Source organism: Stenella coeruleoalba, assembly GCF_951394435.1.
Source record: "Stenella coeruleoalba genome assembly, chromosome: 6".
Taxonomy (NCBI): domain Eukaryota; kingdom Metazoa; phylum Chordata; class Mammalia; order Artiodactyla; family Delphinidae; genus Stenella; species Stenella coeruleoalba.
In genome coordinates this window covers 72,097,428-72,119,465 of record NC_137151.1, presented here as the reverse complement: position 1 = coordinate 72,119,465, position 22,038 = coordinate 72,097,428, and the positions used below count along the sequence as shown (strand labels likewise).

Here is a 22,038-nt window from a genome sequence, read left to right as displayed (position 1 = left end):
GAGTAGATTGGATTCAGAGTTTATAAGGTGCTGCCTAACATTATCACCTTTTATTTACAAGCACATTTGGCATATTTATTAGAACTGGCCATTTCACGAAAAATATTTTTCTCTAACATTACATATAAAATGCTATTTGTCAACAGGTGATGAATCGTTCGTCATATTTAAATTCCTTTTGTGCATTTAGGCATAGTAACACGTCTAATGCATTTCTATTAGAAGTGTGTTAATCTTTAAGTGCAATATTCCATTACCCAACATAATTGTCTTAACCTTTTTATGTACATAAAATGCTCACATTCATATTAAACAATTCTTTTCTTTTCCAAAATAGAAAATGAGAACGTAACATAACATAGCTATGCATTCTCTCCAAAACAGTCTATGATTGACTGAAGCCAAAGCTTTTGAAAAATGCTATATTTCTGGTACTATAGAAAAGAAATGGTCATCTTGAATCATTCTAATTCTCAGCCAAGGAAATTCTTTAAAATATCAATGGTCATATGACAGGATATGTATATGTGTCCAAATCTTAAATCTGTCACTCATTTTTATCATTCTATAAGTCACTTCGGTATCTAACTTTCCTGAATTGCAAAATAATCATAATGCTGTAATTGTATAATGATAACAAGGGATACTATTTAATATCTTAACAAGGAAATGGATAACAGCAAATTCAAACTGAAATATATGTTTTGTAGCACAAAACATCTCAGTAGTGACCATTTAAATTAGCATTCTTGGAAATAACATTTCCATTTGTTCTTAGAAAACTGGACCTGAATTCAGAAATTCAGGTTCAATTTCTGACTCACCACCTTTGCAAGTAATTTAATCTGTTTAAAGTTCAGTCTCCTCTTATAGAAGAGATTATATGACATGGACAATATCTACTCCCCACCAGTTGCAAAAGTGTTTTATATATTGTAAAGGGATATTTAAGTGGAAAGTGTTAATTCAGTCTATCTAAATATGTCATCCTTTAGGAATACTTTAGATGAACTGTCTTCAATTCACATATTACACATTGTTTTTAATTATCAGAGAAGCCCTTTGTGCTAAGTATTATTAACTTCCTTTTACAGATGAGGGAACTGAGGTTCAGAGATTTGAGGTAACGTACCCAAGTTCAAATACATAAAAAGTAGAGGGGGGCTTCCCTGGTGGCACAGTGGTTGAGAGTCCGCCTGCCGATGCAGGGGACGCGGGTTCGTGCCCCGGTCTGGGAAGATCCCACATGCCGCGAAGTGCCTGGGCCTGTGAGCCATGGCCGCTGAGCCTGCGCGTCTGGAGCCTGTGCTCCGCAACGGGAGAAGTCACAGCAGTGAGAGGCCCGCGTACCGCAAAAAAATAAATAAATAAAATAAGAATGTTAAAGGAAAATAAATATATGTCTAGATTTAAAAAAAAAAAAAAAAAAAAAGTAGAGGGGCCAGAATTTGAATCCAAGTGTGTCTGAATAAAAATTTCTCATTCATTCTACCATATAATGCCAACAGCTAAAGAATTCAACAAGCTCAGCTGATGGGCACATGTGGGAAGTTGTCACCCTCCTGGTCTTCGTTGCTCTCGGGTGGAATATATAGGCTTTGAAAATGGCAAAGAGCCTCAGTAAACAGAGCTGCATTGTATGTCAATATTCCATTCCAGGAAAATCCAACTTACATCCAAAAGGCATAAAGAGGCCAATTCTTTCCTGAAGAATGAATGAAGTGAAAGGTCTAGATTCATTTCCAGAGCACTACCACCCACCATTTATAATCTGTTAGCACTGCCCTATAATGTATTAAATAATACTTTAAAAGACACTACCTAAATAGATTCAAGAAGCTCAGAAAATCCCAGATAGGATACATCCAAAGAAATCAATGCCCAGACGCACCACAATCAAACTGCTGAAAACTGAACACAAAGCAAAAAAAATGAAAGCAGCCAGAGGGAGATGATGCATTTTACTTATGGGGAACAACAGTTAGAATGGCTGTGCATTTCCCATCAGAAGCCAGGAAGGCCAAAGGAAGTGGCATGACATTTTTAAAGTGCTGGAAGTAAAGAACTGTCAACCCAGGATCCTATATCACGTGAAAATATCTTTTAGGAATGAAAGTAAAATAAAGATATTCTCAGATAAATGAAAACTGAGAGAATTCATTGCTAGCAGACCTACTCTAAAAGAATTACTGATGGACAGAAGGGATGTGATGTTGGAAGACACTTGGAATGTAAGGAATGGAGGAAGAGCAACAGAAATGGTAAATATCTGGGTAAATATAATAGACTATTATTCTTCTCTTAAGTTGTTTAAAATATCTTCGACCATTGAAAGCAAAAATTAAAATGTCGCCTGATAAGGTCTTCAAGAATATAAATGTAATATGTAAGACAAGCATAACATAAAGAGGAGAGGGTAAATGGTCCCATGTGGTGGCAAGTTCCTGTAATCCAGAAGTATTAAAATATTGATTCTAAGTAGACTTTGAATAGCTATATATGTATATTGTAATTCCTAGAGCAATCACTTAAAATTATGGAAAAAGATATAATTTTTAAAAAGATAAAATGGAATATTAAAACTGTTCCAATAATACAAGAATTCAGGAAAGATAAAACAGAGGAACAAAAACTAGAGGGTACAAACAGAAAACAAATAATAAAATGGCAAATTTAAATCCAAACATACCAATAATGTCAGCAAATGTAAACTGTCAAACACATCAATAAAAAGAAATAATCAAAATGGATAAAAAAAGACATGACCCAACTATGTGCTGCTTATAGAAACTCACTTCAAATGTAATAATATAGATAGGCTAAAAAAAAGGATGGAAGAAGATACACCATGTAAACACTAATAAAACGAAATCTGCAAAATGGATAAGTAGTAAGAACCTGCTGTATAAAAAAATAAATAAAATTCTAAAATTAAAAAAAAAGAAATCTGGTTCTTTAAAAAGATCAATTAAATTGATACACATCTGGTAAGACTGCGAAAGAAAGAAGATACAAGTTACTAACAGCAGGAATGATGAGGAAATATGAATAAACCCCACAGACCTTAAAGGATAGTAAGGAATGCTACAAATAACTCTACACACAAAAAGCATCAACTTCTAAGAAATGGATCAATTCCTCAAAAACTACAAACTTGCTTAGCTCATCCAAAATGAAATAGTTAACCTGAATTTACAGTAAGTCTTCCCTCATATGAACAGGTTCTGTTCCAAGAGTGTGTTCGTAAGTCTAATTTGTTCGTAAGTCCAACTTGTTCATAAGTCCAACAGAGTCAACCTAGGTACCTGACACAATCGGCTATATAGTACTGTACTGTAATAGGTTTATAATACTTTTCACACAAATAATACATAAAAAACAAACACAAAAAATAAAGAAAACATTTTTAACCTTACAGTACAGTACCTCGAAAAGTACAGTAGTACAGTAAAACAGCTGGCGCTTCTTAGCAGTACCAGCTGCATCACCACTATTTTTACCCTTGCTTTGGGACATACTGGGCTTGAAATAAAGATACTGTACTACTGTACTCTATATAGTACTGTACAGTAAAGCACACAAAAGCACAACCACTTGTAGATGATGCACGCATGTGACAATGTATGCCAGACACGTGAATTAACTTAGGTGGTTGGACATGTGAACACATGTTTGCACCTTTGAAAGTTCGCAACTTGGAGGTTCGTATGTAGGGGGCTTACTGTAAATTAAGTTCAGTCCTATTACTTAACTATTATATTAAACTATAACTATTAACAGAACTGAATTTGTTGTAAAACAAATAACCAGCCTTCCAAAAAAGAAATCTCCAAGCCCAGTTGGTTTCATTGGTTAATTTTACCAAACATTTAAAGAAGAAATAAAATCAATTATACACAAATTCTAGAAAATAGAAGAGAGAGAAAAATTCTCTCTTCTATTTTATAAAGCCAGCATTACCACGATACCAAATCAGACAAATACAGTCCACAAAAACCTCACTACAGATCAATATTCCTCACAAAGGTAGATACAAGAATGCTCAATTAAATATTAACAAAATTAACCCAACAACATATAAAAAGTAATAAGCATCGGGCTTCCCTGGTGGCTCAGTGGTTGAGAGTCCACTTGCCGATGCAGGGGACGCGGATTCGCGGCCGGGTTTGGGAGGATCCCACATGCCGCGGAGCGGCTGGGCCTGTGAGCCATGGCTGCTGAACCTGTGCATCCAGAGCCTGTGCTCCACAACGGGGGAGGCCACAGCAGTGAGAGGCCCGCGTATCGCAAAAAAAGAAGGAAAAAAAATAGTAATAATAATAAGCATGACCAAGTGGGATTTATCTAGAGAAGTACGTAAGACAGATTTAATATTCAGAAATCAATATAATCCCCCACATGAACAGTACAAAGAAACACCACATGGTCATATAAACTGATGCAGAAAAAGTATGTGACAAAATTCAACACACATTCATGACAAAAACTGAGCAAACTGGAAATAGAAGGAAACTTCCTCAATCTAATAAAGGGCATCTATAAAAATCCTACAGCCAACATATTTAATCATGAAAGACTGAATGCTTTCTTTCTAAGATTGGGAAAAAGGCAAAGATGTTTATGCATACCACTCCTATTAAACATTATACTGGAAGTACTAGCTACTGCAATAAAGCAAGAAAAAAAAGATTGGAAATGAAGAAATTAAACTGCCCTCTTTCAAGGACAACATGATTGTTTATGTAAAAAAATCCCAAGGAATCTACAAGTAACTTCTAGAACTAATGAGTTTAGCAAGGTTGCAGGATACAAAGTCAATATATACAAAAATATTTCTATATAATAGCAATGAGCAAGTAGAAACAGAAATTTAGAAAATAATACCAGGCTTCCCTGGTGGCGCAGTGGTTGAGAGTCCACCTGCCAATGCAGGGGACATGGGTTCGTGCCCCAGTCTGGGAAGATCCCACATGCCGTGGAGCAGCTGGGCCCATGAGCCATGGCCGCTGAGCCTGTGCATCTGGAGCCTGTGCTCCACAACAGGAGAGGCCACAGCAGTGAGAGGCCCACGTGCCGCCAAAAAAAAAAATAATAAAAAAAAATAAAAAATAATACCATTTATAACAGCACAAAAATTGGTGCAAGTCTAGCAAAATATGTACAGGAGCCATATGTTAAATTTTTCTTTTTTTTTTTTTTTTTTTTGCGGTACGCGGGCCTCTCACTGTTGTGGGCTCTCCCGTTGCAAAGCACAGGCTCCGGACGCGCAGGCTCAGCAGCCATGGCTCATGGGCCCAGCGACTCCACGGCATGTGGGATCTTCCCGGACCGGGGCACGAACCCGTGTCCCCTGCATCGGCAGGTGGACTCTCAACCACTGCGCCACCAGGGAAGCCCCTAAAAAATTTTTAATGCTGATGATTAATATAAAAGAAGACCCCCCAAAATAGACATGTTCATGGATTAGAAGACTTAAAATAGTAAAGATGCTAATTCTCCCCCAAATTGATCTATAGAACTTAATGCAATTCCAATCAAAATTCCAGCAAGAGTTTTTATAGATATCAATAACCAATTCAAATTTTATATGAAAGGCAAAATAACTAGGAAAGCTAAAGTGATTTTAGAAAATAGTACAATTGGAGGAATCCCACTACTCAATTTTATACTGAAAACTATAGTAATTAAGACAGCATGGTATTGGTGAAAGGATAGACACACAAATCAATGGAACAGGCTAGAGAGTGCAGAAATAGACCCACTCAAATATGAACAATTGATTTTTGGCAAATTGAAAGGTAACTCAATGGAGAAAGGATAGTCTTTTCAACAAATGATGATGAAACAGTTGGACACCCATAAGCCCTAAAAAGAACTTGAATCTAAGCCTTACATCTTTTACAAAAAATTAACACAAAATGAGTCATAAGCCTAAAAGTAAAACAGGAAATTATAAAACTTTCAGAAAAAGCATAGGAGAGAATCTTTGTGACCCGGGGTTAAACAAGTACACCTTTTTGTATGGCTATAATTAAAAATTGTAGGATGTAGAGTAACTCTCATATATTACTGGTGGGAATTCAAAATGTGCTCTGGAGAAGAGTTGGAAGTTTCTTATAAGGTTAATACATTTATCATGTAACCCAGGAATCCCACTCCTGATATTTATTCTAGAGAAATGGAAACCTATGTTCACATAAAACCCAACTCAGGGCTTTCCTGGTGGCACAGTGGTTGAGAGTCCACCTGCCGATGCCGGGGACACGGGTTTGTGCCCCGGTCTGGGAGGATCCCACATGCCGCGGAGCGGCTAGGCCCGTGAGCCACGGCCGCTGAGCCTGCACGTCCGGAGCCTGTGCTCCGCAACGGGAGAGGCCACAACAGTGAGAGGCCTGCGTACCGCAAAAACAAACAAACAGAAAACCCAACTCAATTCATAATTGCCCCAAACTGGAGACAACCCAAACAGCCCTCAAACAGGAAGTGGGTAACAAACTATGGCACAGTCATATAATGGAATACTACTCAGACCTGTAAAGGAAGGAACTTTTGATACTTGTGACAATGGGGATAAATCTCAGAGGCAGTATGCTGAGTCAAAGAAGCCAGTCTCAAAAGGCTGCATACTGTATAATTCCATTTATATGACATTCTCTGTGTATATATGTATGACTGTATCACTTTGCTATACAGCAGAAATTAACTCAACATTGTAAATCAACTATACTTCAATAAAATAAATTTTAAAAAAATATATAACATCCTCAGAAAAATAAAACTATGGTGATGGAGAGAAAAAGAATCAATGGTTGCCAGGGTTTAAGGGTGAGGGCAGGATAGCATGAGGGAGTTTTGGAGGACGGTGGACTATTCTGTATCTTGATAGTGGTGGTGGTTACACAAACATTTACATTTATTAAAATACATAGAACTGTATGCCCCCCCAAAATGTCAGTTTTATTGTATGATAATTTAGGAAATATACATTTTTGAAAAGTATCCAGAGTGAGGTTTGACTGACTCCAGAGTTCACATTTTTAACTACTAAATACTAAATGCTGCCTTAGAAATCTTTGAATGAGTAGATAGACATCAGTGAATATGCATGTTTATTATCAACGCTGAATAAATGAAACAATGAAAAATGTGAGTTCCCATCAAAAGGTAGAAATGTCTATATAATAACTACCTATTGTATTTAGATCAGAAGTCCAAGTAAAGGGGCTGCACTTCATCTGGGCTTTGTTCAGTACTTAGTGTACAATGGATTTCAGATGTGCCTTGAATCTTTCTTCTCCTCTTCATCTCTCTAATCTCTGTGTAGGTCCAGCCACTCACTTCCTCTTACCTGCAGTGTTACAGAAATGTGTCTCCCAGTCTCCAAGCCTCCAGGCCCGTCTTGACGAAACCTATTCTCCACATAGCTGCCAGAGAGGCCTTTCTAAATCTGACCTTCCATGTCCCTGCTTGTTGGATAAACTCCTTCACAGGGAGCATAAGCTTTTCATGATCGGTCTCTGCCTTTTTTCTGCAGCAACCTCTCCCTCATTTGTACCACATATGTTCCAGCCATATTGAACAACTTTGACCCTTTCTGCACCGCTTTTCACTATTGTTTTCTTGGTTACCTCCACCTCATGTTTCGAGATTCAACTCTCTGAAGCCACCCCTGATGCCCAGGCAGGCGTATGCACCCTTTCTCTGAGGTTCCGGAGCAGCTCATGTCTGCCTGTGCCAGGGCCCTTCCGGCAGTGTATTGTAACTGTCTACTTTCTCATCTATCCTAATTAGACCGTGAGGGCCTCTAGAGCAGGGACTATGATTTCATCCCATATCCCTAGCCCTTAACACGTAGTAGGAACTCAGTAAATATTTATTTATTTATTTATTTAATGAAGTCAAACTAAAGCCACCCAGAACCTTTTTGGAAGTAGACAATGTACAAGTGAACAAATACAAATAAAAGATGGCCCTGTCAATGCTTTGTATGATCAGATAATGATTTATTAGGAATAACCATGATGATACGTATGACCAGAATAACTGTTTCTCCTGTGTAGAAGAGCATGGGAAAGCTGCTGGCTTCTTGATCTACATGGCTTGGGGAAAAAAGGACACAAAGAGAAGGCAGCAGCTGGAATTAGGGAGCAGAAGTGTCAGGGTCCCCCCCCTACCCGCAGTGAAGAGCAGAAGTGGAGGGTCAGGAGGTGAATGACGCGCCTGCCCAAGGGGATTTCAAACGGATGGTTCCCTTCTCCCGAGTGTGGGAACCCTGAACCGATGGAAATGACTAAACCTTGACTTCCTCAGCGGAATTCATGTTAGGAGGAAGCCCTGAAAAGAGAAAATGAACCCTGTTTCTCTCATCATGATTTCTTCAGTTTGGGTGTATTGAGGGGGAGAGGTGAAAAGAGTTGGGGGGGGGTCGCACCTGATGGCAGGGCAAACCACACCTCACTCGTCTATTTGCTCCACAGGTGGGTCTTTCTCTAAATCGATAGACTGTTAAGTTAAAACCAAACCAATTCTTTTTCTGATTTGGAACCTAAGTTTTTAAAGTTAATTTTTGATTTACGTGCAGAAATATTCATTATTTTGTCTACTGTTCTATAAATTTTCACAAATGCACAGTCACGTAAACACCACCATAATCAAGTTACCAAATGGTTTCCGTGCCCCCTGCTCCCTAAAATTACCTCATGCTACTCCTTTTTGGTCAAACCCTTCCCCACCTTTGACCTCTTGCAATCTCTGATCTTTTGTTTGTCCTTCTAGTTTTACTTTTCCAGAATATCATATAAATGGAATTATATAGTATGTAGCTTTTTGAGACTGGCTTCTTTCACTCTGCATATACATTTGAGATTCATCTGTATTGTTGCATGTAACGGTAGTGTTGAGGCTGAATTGTGTTCCCCCTGACCAAGTTCTTATATTGAAATCCTAATCCCCAACACCTCAGAATGTGACATGGGGTAGGATCCCTTCTTTGACTTCTACCAAAAGGAAAAAAATCTAAGATGTGTTCAATATACTTTACTTGAAACTTTTGGGGACACAGGAGGGGTTTACATTATAACAAAGTGAATAACCTCAAGTTGAATTTATTCATTTTCTTCTTAAAAGTCCCCCCCCCCATACCCTTCCTACCACAGGGGTTTCATCATCTCCACGTGCCCCATCTTATGCCATCTTCCTGGCTTCTCGTCCTCCTTTTGTTTCCCTTTCCTCTATTCTTTCTCCCTTCCTCTGAAGAGCAGTCTTAACTCTCTTCTGACCTTAGCTCCTGCTAATACTGGGTCCTCTGGGTTTCATCGTCTCCCCCTCAAAGCTTATCAAGGGATTTTCCTAAGCAGGTAGTTTACTCCCTAAGAAAAATTTTGGTGCTAGCTGTTCAGATATCTTTTTCCCCCGTCTCGAAATGTGATAATTACAAAATGCTTTGAAATTCTTGCAAGTCTCCTTACCTTGATAAGGCATTTTGTTATTTTGACTGATGGCATATATACCTCATAGGATGCGTATTTGTTTAAACTGCCATGCAGAGTCTGCACTATTTTAAATGCTTTATAAAGACTTCACTCGGGGTGGGGGGTGGTGGTGGGATGAATTGGGAGACTGGGATTGACATACATACACTAATATGTATAAAACAGGTAACTAATAAGAACCTGCTGTATAAAAAATAAAAATAAGAGTTAAAAAAATGAGATGAATAAAAATATGGTAATATTTAAAATTAAAACGAAAAAATAAAAACAAATAAAAATAAAATAGCTATGAAATCTAAATAACAATAATTTGGGATAGTATCTAAATGATAGTCATTATGATGCTTTTGAAGATAGCAAAAACCTCAAGTACCCCTCAAATCACTGGAAATTTTAAATCATTCTCACATTGTTTTAGTAGTTCTTATATCTTTAGAATTTTGTAAATCTGGTGATATTTTTTAAATGTCCAACATGGTACATTGATTAAAAAATGTATTAAAAATAATTTGTTTTAAAAATTCAAAACAAACGAACAAACAACAACAAAAAGACTTCACTGACCAGATAATCTCTGGCAGAGTGAAGTGGGAAAATATGAAAAGTTAATTCAATAACTAGAAAACTACAGAGAAAAAAATGTATGTTTTTATATCTGAGAATAATTTGCCTCTTTGTGTTCCATAATCCATATTCCTAGTAGCGCACATAGCGTGTTGAGGACTCTCAACCAGTTTTACAGTTCGTGAGGGGGAAGCGAGGGTATCAGATCCTGATCTTCAAATCTGCATTGCAATGATGGTTAGGCTCTTTTTGGAGTCGGGGTCTTTATGGGTGTTAGCATAGGTCCCTGTGGGCACCATTATTTGACCATTTCTTCTTGGGACCCTGAATGCTTTTGCTCTTCTCCTTTCCTCATGCTTTCTAAGTGCTCCCCATTTGATCCTGGGCCAGCAGCTTGTTTAGAAGGTCAAGGAGAAGAGAAACAGAAATATGGTGGAGACATGGAACAGCTGTTTCTAAGATGGGAGCTCCCAAGAAGGACAAGTTAACATAGGAAAGGAGAAGGCATGTATGTTTTGTTCAAGGGGCAGAAGGAGGGGGAGTGATTAATGTCTGGAAAGATGATGATTTGGCTCAGGCCGACTTCATTTGCTGCATAAGGAAGGGGTTTCTTTAATTTGTGATGATGACGCTTTTTGCAAATAAAGAGACAGAGAAGGCTGAATCATAGCGTTCTTCCTCATTTGTCCAAAGAGCTCTAACTTTCCATGTATCTTCACTCACCCCTTTATCACTCTCTGGGGTTATTAACAGTGTTTTTATTTAAATGCAGAGCCGGGAGACTCTAAAGTTACCTGGGCATATTTGCTCACGGTAATTGGAAAATCATCTGGTTGGGAAGGAGAGTGGTGGGCAGCACAGGCCTGACCCTGTGGAGCCTGCCTTGTGGGTGGCCCAAGGCATTTTTCAGTCTCCCTTGAGAAGGGCCTAACTTTGCTCCTTAGGGCAGTTCATTGACATACCACACCTCTGGCTTTTAGAGAGGCTGCTTTTGCCTTAGCATACACAGTATACTTCTCTCCTTGCTGGAAATTTCTCTTGGAGGTCATCTGTTTGTATAAAAGCCTAAAAACTTTATTTAATTTGGTTCAGCATGCAAAGATTTGCATAAGAAAATGTCATTTTGTATCTGCTTCCATCTTGGGTGTGCTGTACTGTATGGATTTGAAATAACTAAACCATATACTAAATGGCAATTCTTTCCTGCAATACCTGTGTCCTCGTTGAACACCAAACTAAATACTGTCTGTGTCCAGCCCTGATGAGCCCCAGAGTATGAGAACACAGGATGAGAGAAGGGAAGACCACTCTGCTGTGGCATTTTACCATATCCGGATTATGTTTCCATCTTCCTGTTATAACTTCTCATTGTAAAATCTTTCCTACAGCCTCTCCTCATTTCTTTCCAAGAGCAGTATTTTCCTTTTGTTTTCTTTATTGTCTTTAGTGATATATTCTCAGGGTGGTAATGCTAAAAAGGGCCTTTTAGGTAACCTCTTCTTCAATTTACAGTTGATAAAATGGACAACTCTATGTTTACATTTTAAAAATTAGAAACTGCTATTTAAGAATCCAAATGGTTTGTTTTATTACCTATTTCTCTCTGGCTGCCTTGCTTTCCCCTTCAAATTCCATTACTCTCAGACTATGCAAACATCCTTTGAGCTCTCTCTATTTTGAATAATCCATGGCGTGTGTCTTCATTTCTTTCTATTGGATGTGTTTAAAGGGTTGGTTCAAGCTAATCCCAGACTTCCTATGTATCCACAAATTCAGTTCTTTTCAACTTCTTGAATTTCCTTTCCATTTATTTTTGGACATGGATATGGGCCAGGCTGGTTTTAGCAACCCTTTTAAAATCTATGACACACAGGCTAAAGAAACCCTAAGAACATAGCAAGGCTGTCCAGTGTGAAGGCCACAGTAATAGCACATTTCGAACAATCAAATAGACAGAATTTGCAATGTTGTTATAATAGCAATATAGTTAACTTCAACCAACTCACTAACTCCATAGGTGTTATCAATCTGCTACTACTCAGGCCATGGAGATATTCAAGTGGCTCTGGCCAGCAGGGGAGAGAAGTGCTTATATCCTCCTTTTTCTTCCTTTATGGCTACTCATGCAGCTCAATTAAGTATTGCATCATTGAAGGAGGGTTGGACAACAAAAACTAAAGTGAAACCTTGTGAAATATTTGCTGCAGGATCTCAAATTTCTAGATGTATGCCTACCACAGAAAGCAATGATATTAAACAATACAACTAAAGCCAGAGTTTGAGCTCTGGGCTTGTTTGAATATGAGAGAGCCATTTGGAGCAGCCTTCATTTAGAAACAGGATTATCCGATTCTCCTGTACTATAAAAAACTAGAACTGGAAGAGGCCTGAACAACCATTTATTCCAGTAGTTGTTATCCTTATCTGGATTATGATCTTTTTTGAGAATCTCATAAAAGCTATAAAGCTGAATCCAGAAATGCATGTATATGTGAAAACAAACAACATTTGGTCCATGATTTCAGAGGGTTCATGGGTATAATCAAGCCCATCAGTGGATCCCCTAGGGGATACAGGGAACCCAGATTAAGAACCTCTGATCTGGTCCAAGACCAGAGGAGGCAACTGAAGCCCCATAGTGTAAGTGACCCACGCTGGGTTGTCCAACTTCATCCTTTTTTTTCTGTTATCTTCTCCCTTTCTTTTTGTTACATGTACATCTGTTTTTTCTTTGATGCTAAACTGATATGCGTGTAGAAAATTTCTCTTACTGCAAATCTCTTCCCAAATGATAGGTGATAGGAAGTCTGTTCACTGTCTCTCTGCCTCATTTAATTGATGTGGCACCATAAACTCTATCTAAGGGCCAATATAATAGATCTGCTTTATTACCGTGAAAGTCGGCCATGGTGTTCAAAATTACCAACATGTCTGCAGATGCGATAATTAAGAAAAACCACAAAAGGTTCTGAAGGTTGTGTGGGGCAAAGGTCAAGCCAAGCTCTACTCTGTTCCCTCAATGGGCAGCTAGAATCTAGGAATACTTATGCCAAGTTCCCTCTGAAGTGGTTTGGCTCTTGATTTGGAAACTTCTGGCACACTAAACCCCTTATTACTGTAACACCTTTTTATAAACATTTAATGTTGGGAAATTACACATTTTGATCAAAAGGCTTCCTTGTTCTTCTTCTGCCCAGTAATGAGTAGTAATGTAAATAGCACTAGCAATCCCTGGGTGTTAATGCCAGACAACCCAGGAAACAAAATGTATATGTTAGCATTCTAGATGCTGCTGAAAGAACTTCTACAGCCCAAGGAAGAAACTTGGAGAATTCTGTACTGTACTCCTTTTGCTCTTTAGAAGTTTAGAATAATAATATATCCTGTAATCTTGATCTGTAAAAACTACACATTTTCTAAAAATCATCTTATAATTCACATCAGGTTCTTTAGGGCAACCTGAGTTGTGGCCATGAGGCTATGTTACCCAGTCAGCTTTTGTACCCTCATGGCTTTCTTTGTCAATTCATTCCTGACCCTCTGAAAAATCTTCCTACAAAAATAAACAGCATAGTCTTTGTGTCTTCGTAAAATGCTTCTAAGTAAATAATGATTGTTCTGACTCAGATCCTTCTTTGGCCCCAAATTGATGTTTCAAAAAAAGGAGGGGGTTACATTAAGGTCTTGTGAGATGTGTATATATGATAACCCAAAGAAGGAATTCTAATTTAAGGATGGCATAATCGTTGTGCCTTGATAGGAAAGCATCCATCTTCAAAGGTTTCTCTTTTAAAATATAATAAAATCAAAAGCAATCACTTAAGGAGGCTGGGTAAATAATTTGTGAGCAATAGCTGCAAAATGATTCGACTGTGAGGACTGCCTTCCCTGGAAAAGCTTGTAACCATTTAAATCGCCATCCTAGTGTTATTACCTGAATCACCTCTGGGAGCCAGATACACACCTGTGATCTGCTGGTAATTCAGCGAAGGAAGCATCCCTCCCGTGTCCTGCTTGTTGCTTTTAAGTAGTTCTGGTGTAGTAAACCGTGTGCACAATTTTGGACGTGCAAAGAAGATATGGTGGTAAGCTGAGGTTACTGCTCCTTGCTTAATGCCGAGCCGACAAAGCTAATAGCAGGAAAAGCGTGGTGGTTTTGCATCTCAATATGGTGTGCTTGAAGATGCAAGGTTAGGCATGCAGACAATAGATACCAGTAGTACTCGGAAGGCAATTCAGCAAGTCGGCCTAAAAATGAGAGTAAATGATGCATCTTTGGAAGAGCAAAAAAAGATAGCTGTCTTGTTTAAACTAAATGTTTAAGCCACGACATGGCCATTGGAATAATAATCTCCTGGGAAGCAATATTTAAAAGTATCCATCATCATTTAGGTTTTAGACACACAGTTAAATATTATTGATCATTTGCAATTGTGTGCATCCATGTGTACATATATTAAACTGAAAAGTAACAGTAGCATGGAAAACGTAGAAGATGAAGTGTAAAAGTAGTACTTGAGTTTCTAATTACCAGTTTTTAATTAAGAAAGCCACAAGCAAATTATAAACATCCAGTTTATAGCATTGCAATCTTAGAGGCTTACCCTCATGAATATGGTAATTTTTTATTTTATGCCCTCTTGAGATGTCTTGTTAAAAACATTTTATTGGTGATCCTAAAATTCAGTAAATTTGAAGCCCTTGGCACCTTGTAGATAAAGTTCTTCAAAAAAATGTCAGCAATAAATATTGGGCAAATATAAAGAATATGCACATTTTCCCAAGTGGGTACTTTTTTTTTTTTTGCAGTTCTTATATTCAAGTGATGACACTGCAGTTCAGAATGTGAATGCATATTGATATTTTCTTCCAGAAACTGCATGGGTTGCTGGGAGAATACTGCTCTCCCAGAGTTTATTTTTATGCAGGCACCTGGAAATGGAGGCATACTTGCTCCGGCTTGCAGAGTTGTTTTGGACAATCAGGTGTACATATGAGCAAGTGGTCTTTATTTAGAGCAATTAAAATTCTCACATTCTCCTCTCTTGACATGCAATTACTAGGGCTCTGCTGTTCGCACTAATTGCTCTTGCTGGGGACATTGGTGAGAAGCCAATGATTTTGATGGGTAGCAGATTATCATTTTTACTTCACTACCTGAGAAAAAAATCATTTGCAAAATCCCATGTGTAATTAGCAAGACTCATGATTAATTGTCCTGCAAAATTAGCTTCACTGTTGCTTTTATTTTACTGCTTCAAATATTAATTAATGTTAACTCCTTTCCTTCAGTTCCAGCTTTTGAATATTCAACATGGCTTTGAAAAATTATCAAGGTTTCTACTTGCATTAGCATGCTAGAGTTTTGATTTCAGGAATAAGTATTCTGATTTAAAAGATCACACTTGGGTCATAAATAATTTTTATAGGAGGACAAACAAAGCATCAGAGCATCATGGGAAGGCATTCATGCACTAACTGAAAGTAAATTGTTTCAATAATGATTCATTCCCGCGTGCTTTTGGGGGGGAAACATCAGCAAATATGCAAACCATTGCATTGTGTGGGGCTAAAAACCATTCCCCAGTGAAAAGCAATCTACCCCAGCGTTTTTCTACCTGTAATTATGTGGTGGGTGAGGCTCAGAGCCTTGGCAAGAAATCATAGACCCTCGGGTTTAAAGGAATCACGAAGGTTATCCTATCCAAAGATTCTCAGTCCTGGGGGCACTAGGATAGCTGTGACTTTTATGAAAATTACAGATTCCTTAAGTTCTACTACAGACCTAATGAACCTGACCGTATGGCACTGAGCCCGGCAATGTGTAATTTTTCAAAGTTCTCCAAGAGACTGGTGAACGTCCAGGTTTGGAAGCTATTGATCTAGTCGAACCACCTAGATGCCTGAATTCCCTTTATAACATATGGGCCAAGTGATGCTTGAATACTTCCAGTGTCAAGGAGCTCACTCTTTCACCCTTGAAACTATCTTTAAGCTGTGTCTTATCTTTAGCGTTGCTTCCTTCTGTTCTGTTAACTGCAGGTGGTTAATTTTGTGGTGCAAGATTGCAAATGCCTCTTGCCTATGTTGCAAGAGCAGTTCTCCATCAAAATGCTTGGAATTTGACTGATGGTATCTATCACACTGACATGGTCAAGGTTTCACATTATATCTAGACTCCTAGGAAAGAAAGCAGTGCTTGCCCTTTCCTCGTCAAATCCTTTGTGCCATCTGGTGCAGGGAGGGCAGTCTGGTCCAGAGCACCGGGCATTTGATCGCTGAGATGGGTGTGAGCCCAGCTGCCACTTCTCCCTCCTGCCTGACCTGTCTGTCCAATCACCCAGCCCTGGAGCAATGGGTCTTGCATATCTCGTGGAGAAGGTTTTGCCTGGCATCTTTTAAAGCTTTTATTATTAGTCTTTGTTTTCCACCGAGATCTCTTTTGGTGCAAGATTCTCCTCCTGCAAGTCTAGGGTCAAGGAGCCACAGAGTGGACTCTTCTTTGTCTCTTCCTTCCCTGGCTTCAGGGGCCTGAAGGTGTTTGCATTGAAGATCTCTTGCTTTTCCTGGCATTGAGCAGATTTTGCTCTGGATACAGGGTTCAGGTGGGAGTACTTCCAGCAGGTAGCAGAGAATGGGGTGCCTTGGGGATGAACATGAGCTGTTCAGACTGTCATTCTCAGAGCTTCCCTGAAAAACAGATATCCAGACAGATAAGAAAAGACTGTGTGGAAGTTGCTACTCCCACCTGCTGTGTGACCCTGTGGATATTACTTAACCTCTCACTGCTTAGTTTCCTCATCTGTAAACGGGGTCAATAACAGCACCTTTCTCATAGAGTTCCAATGGGGCTTTAATGGGTTAAAACTAGTGGTGTTTAGAACCATTCCTGATACACAGTGAGGCCTAAATAAGTGATTGCTGGACAAATAAAACTAAGTGCTACTTCCACATCTGTTTAACATAAATGCATTTTAAATCCCCAAATACTACTTCCCAATGAATATTAGGAAGACAGCTTATAAAGAAATTGGTAACTGGATGCAGGACCTAACAAAATCCAGTCTTTGCTTATATTCTAAGGAGACAGAAGTTCTCATTTAGATTTACTTTCTAACCTGGAAAACGTCCAAGAATATAGTCAGAAATCATATCTGGGCCTGAAAGACTACACATTCCTTTCTCACCAAAGTGGTTCAAAAGTTTTCTTTGCCACCTTTAAGTTGGCCTTATGAAGGGAAGGTGGCCTCTTTGTGGTCGGCCTGAGAACCTCCATTTTTATTGTTGATATAGTTTTTGTTCTCATTTCCTGCACACTCATTCCACCTCATAGGAATGAATTGTCCATTGACTTAGAAGCTGAATGAGAGCAAGACCCTGGCTCCTACGGGAGTCAGGACAGGTTTGTTGAGGGGCTAAGAGAGAGTAAAGGTGAGTCAGGGTAAGGCCCTGGCTGAATACTGCCCACTGACAGACCACTAGTACTGCGGCTTAGGAATCACCTATCAAAATGGCAGGAGGCACCATGAGATATTTTCTGCTGTAGAAATTTCCTCCTTAGCAATCATCCATTTATGTAGGGTCCGGCTGATTTTTTTTCTATGTGTATTGTTAGCCGGTGTTTCAGAGAGGTGAAGATAAGTACATAGCAGCATTCAAAATAACTCAGAATTTCTGAGAAGCGGCATTTGTGTATAACACCTCAATAAAATGGATTTGGCCCAGGTTGTGGGGTGGTGGGTGCCTACGTGAGGAGATCTGAAGGGGCAACGCAACGCATCCATGGTTCTTGTGCACGTGGGTCCGCAGTTGCTTTGACTTACCCCACCTGGCTTCCCAGTAATTGCGATAATACATAAAACAGAGGTCTTGACTATCTGGGGTCATTAAAGGAGCTGATGCCCCTCTCTCCCCACCCCGGAGGGAGGGAGTGTTAGCTCGGGTGCTCTGGTTAAGGTGCAGCTGAATGAGCTGCCTCCTGCCTGTCAAATACCCCTCCTCCCATCCAGCTTCAACCAGGCTTCTGGTGTCCTTGGGTCCTCTGTCCCTGTACCAGGGCTGCTTCCTGCTACCACCAGTCTTACAAGAAGAGATTGAGGTTGGTATTGGATCAACAAAGTCTTTTTTAGTTTAAAAGCAGAGTGAGAAAATGTCTTCTGTAGTTTTCTAGGTTTGATCTCACTTTTAAAAAATTTACCTTAACTTTTATTTCTTTATTTTTACACTATTGATAAAGCCAATGGGGCGGCTCACTGACTGTTGGCAAATGTTTGCAATGCCAGGATAGAGAAGATGGGTTCACGAAATTCTGGATTTCTGCCTGGTTACCTTTGGTAGATGAATTTGAATTGAATATACCATCGTATGGTTGGAGTTTTACTGCAGGTGATAAGGTGGAGAAGAGTAAAAAGAGAGGGACTATCTTCTGATTGCTTTTTTTTTTTTTCTTCTGATTGCTTTTATCCCATTCACTTCTCAATTCTAAGAAACCTGAAGCTAAGAGATTAAAAGAATTAAAAAACCAACAAACAAAAAACTGGACGAGTCCAAAGCTTATTGGCCTTTCCGTAGATTTTTATACTTTTCTGCGGCCAACTTGGGCCATGGAAATGTTTATTTTTAGTGTTTCTAGTGAAGAATAATCCCTTATACACACCAATCACCAACAGTAATGCAGTGATGTAGTAGCAGCATGGGCTTCTTCCCCATAAGTTAGCTTGGGGTCAGGGTTACCTCTGGTTGGGGATAGCTGGCAAACAACACATTTGCAGGTAAGCTGTTTAGTTTTTAAATGGCTTTGACATCGTATTTACTGCTAAGTGAAAGAACTATAGGCCAGTTGTTAATATGAGAAATATAGCCAGGAGATGGCTCTAACACAACACTAACGGGAAGTTAAGGCCTGCAGGAACACTACATAAATAGTGTTCCTCCTGTATTATGTTAATTCTTAGAATAACCTCACAGCAACATTTCATCATGACATTTGCATCTATCTATACAGCCTCGTGAAGTCTTAGGTTGATTCTTCAAGCACAGAAATATGTTCTTCTTGCCTGTGCCTGCCAAAGTAAACAGAAATCAATGGAAGCAGCAGAAGTGCTGAAGTCATTCCAATAAGCGAAGTGCTTGTTAATTTAAATTTTGCACTTGACATTGGTAAGGACTAATAGCAGAAAATAATGTCCTACACTGACTTCTAAAGTCATTTTGGTCATCACTTATCCCACATTTTTTTGTTGTTGCAAAAACAGTGTTATAAATAAGAAACACATCTAATTGTGATAGGTCATTAAAATAAGGTGAAAAAAGTTTTGTATATCTGAGTGATATTAAGTCCTTGGAAAACTTTTGCACGAAACGGATCTTTTGTCGGTGGATCGGATGACCTGTGTGTGTGTACATGCACACATATGCACATACCCATGTGTATGCATTTCAGAAACTTCAAAAAGCACCTCCTGCTGCTTTCAAAACCAGGCAAATATGTTTGAAGCCTGGTGGTAATTTAAAATAGGAAGATATACGCAGAGGTGAAGGTGGCTACACAGGAAATTAGAAAAGTCTTGGCTTCTCTGAACAACATGAATGTGTCATTGTATCACTAAATAATTGGTGAGGTGGGTCTGTGTTGTTGATGCTAAGCAGGTGTCCATAAATCAGAATAAATGTTAGTAATTAATTGTTATTAATGTTAATAACAAAGGGTTTTAAATACGCTAACGTGCTTTTCCTCAGTTCAGTCTTTTAGAATTTACCACTTGTCATTTCAATCCTAAATAGATTGAGAAACTAAAGCATTCTTGAGACTTTTGTGCTAGATCAGTAGAATATGATAACCTAGAATCCATCTTCTCTTTTTCCTGAATACAGATCCTAACTTCAGAAAAAATGTAGATTCCTGGTCTGAGCTGAGGCATCCCACATGCTGTTGGAACATCCACTTCAAAGCAGATGCCTTTTAAAAAAGGAAACACCCAGTTTGTCAGTCCTTGAGGTGGAAGTTTTAGATTGCATTGTTCTGTCATGTTCGCCTGCTGCACTGTGGGTCCTTCTGGCTCCATACCTGACTCAAGAAAATCAACTTTGTTAGGTGGACTCAGACGTCTGTTCTCTCTCCATCTCTTTCCCTTCAAAGATAGCTGTTAAAGAGTAGCAGAACTATCTAGATTCATTTCTCAGATTTGTGGGAAAGCCTGAGTCAGGCACTTTGTACCCCACCACGCCTCCCCAAGCCTGCTGATGAGGATTGTTACTGTTTAATCCATATACATTCCTGTAAAGGAGCAATTCTGGAGGGAAAGACAGGCTATGCATTCGCCAAATGGCTGGGAAGAGAGACCACAGAAAATAAATAGCCTAGCATTTATTCTAGGGCTCTAACCTGGAGCAAGGAGACAAGGGGAAGGAGGAGTCTTGAATCATGTGTGGATGAAATCAAGATATGGAATTTGCAGTGAGACTGTTTCATAAGTGGACATAGAAGAATTTAAGGCTAATTGCCACAGATGAAATTCAAAGCTTAGCAAACGCAAGGAGGCATTTGTTCTAACTCAGCAAAGTAATAGCAAAATATTTTTGAGACTAGGGTAGCAGTCAGAAAATATTTCATAGCTAGCTTGGATCTACAACCATGAGATGGGCCTAATGGGTTGAAAGGAAGCAGATTATATGCTCTATTTTCTGTTGTACTCTGGTTTTCGGTGCTCTCCCGTGTGTCATAGTCATCAGTTGTCCAGAGGAAGATGCTGTATAGACCACACCACCGTTAGATGGGTGTTCAACTAGCTAACAGAATACAGCCAGAGTGGTTACCCCAAGACCAGGTCAGCATGACCCAGAAGGCAGAGGAAAGTGAGGTTTATGAGTGTTGCGCTAAGCTCAACTCTTGCTTAAATGGTTTAGGAATGATCTTCATGATGGAAAAGAGAGATAGGAGAGGAAACTCATTAAACTTGCCAAATATGAGATGTAGCTGGGCTGGCTCCATGCAAGCACGACAGAAAAACATTTAGGGGTCATAATGTGCTTACTGGAACGCTATTCAGCCTTAAAAAGAAGGAAATTCTGCAATATGGGACAACGTGGATGAACCTCGAGGATGTCACGTTAAATGAAATAAGCCAATCACAAAAAGATGAATACCACATGATTTCACCTATAGGAGGGTCTAAAATAGTCAAATGAATAGAATCAAAGAATAGAATATAGTTTCCAGTGGCTGGTGGGGAGAGTGAACTGGGGAGTTACTACAGCGGGCATAAAGTTTCAGTTGAGCAAAATGAATTAGTTTTAGAGATCTGTTGTACAACATTGTAACTATAGTCAACAGTACTATATTGTACTCTTAAATATTTGTTAAAAGGATAGATCTCAGGTTAAATGTTCTTGCCACAATAAAATAATTTTTAAAAATGAGCTAGCAGCATAGCATTAAAGTGAAGAAACCATGTGTTCTGTTAAAAATTTGAAAAGACTTTTATTGTGAAAGATAGTGAGGTTTAAGCTGATAGCTTTTGAAGCGAATGTGCATGGGTCATATGGGTTAACAGGGCACAAAGGGCATGCAGAGAGGACCCTGTTTCTCCACTCCTGATCCTATTTCACTGAGTCTATGTCAGAATATTCAGAAGCTCCCTTCACAGAACCCTCTGAAGGACCAGTTAGGCACTGGCCACCTCCCTAAGCCTGGGTCAGGGTGAGGGTCTACACCATGGCTTAGCTTTGTTTTGTACTGAAGATTCTCCTGCAGTACAAGTTACCATTCTGGAAACATTTGGAAGAGTGAAATGCCACATCTCCAATTTCTAGCAATATATTCGTCTGCCATCATTTGGCCTGGAAGCTTAAGCAGGAAGACCACTTGGAGCCAGACTTCAGAGTGATTTGTCTCTAAGGAATAACTTTCATATCACACTGTTCCGTTTTATAATTCTTGTTAAGCTACTGTAAATTCTCAGCATAAATCTGCAGAAAGACTTCA

The 22,038-nt window shown here is 39.1% G+C and overlaps 1 long non-coding RNA gene across 3 annotated transcripts in view; it reads left to right on the top strand.

Annotated features, from left to right (window-relative positions):
* The first annotated feature begins 1,409 nt into the window (after positions 1-1,409).
* Positions 1,410-22,038, top strand: part of LOC307187464 — a 172,775-nt gene continuing 152,146 nt past the window's right edge. For all 3 annotated transcript variants that reach the window (XR_013828609.1, XR_013828610.1, XR_013828611.1), the window contains exon 1: positions 1,410-2,261. This is a non-coding gene — a long non-coding RNA (uncharacterized lncRNA). The remainder of the gene's footprint in view (positions 2,262-22,038) is intronic.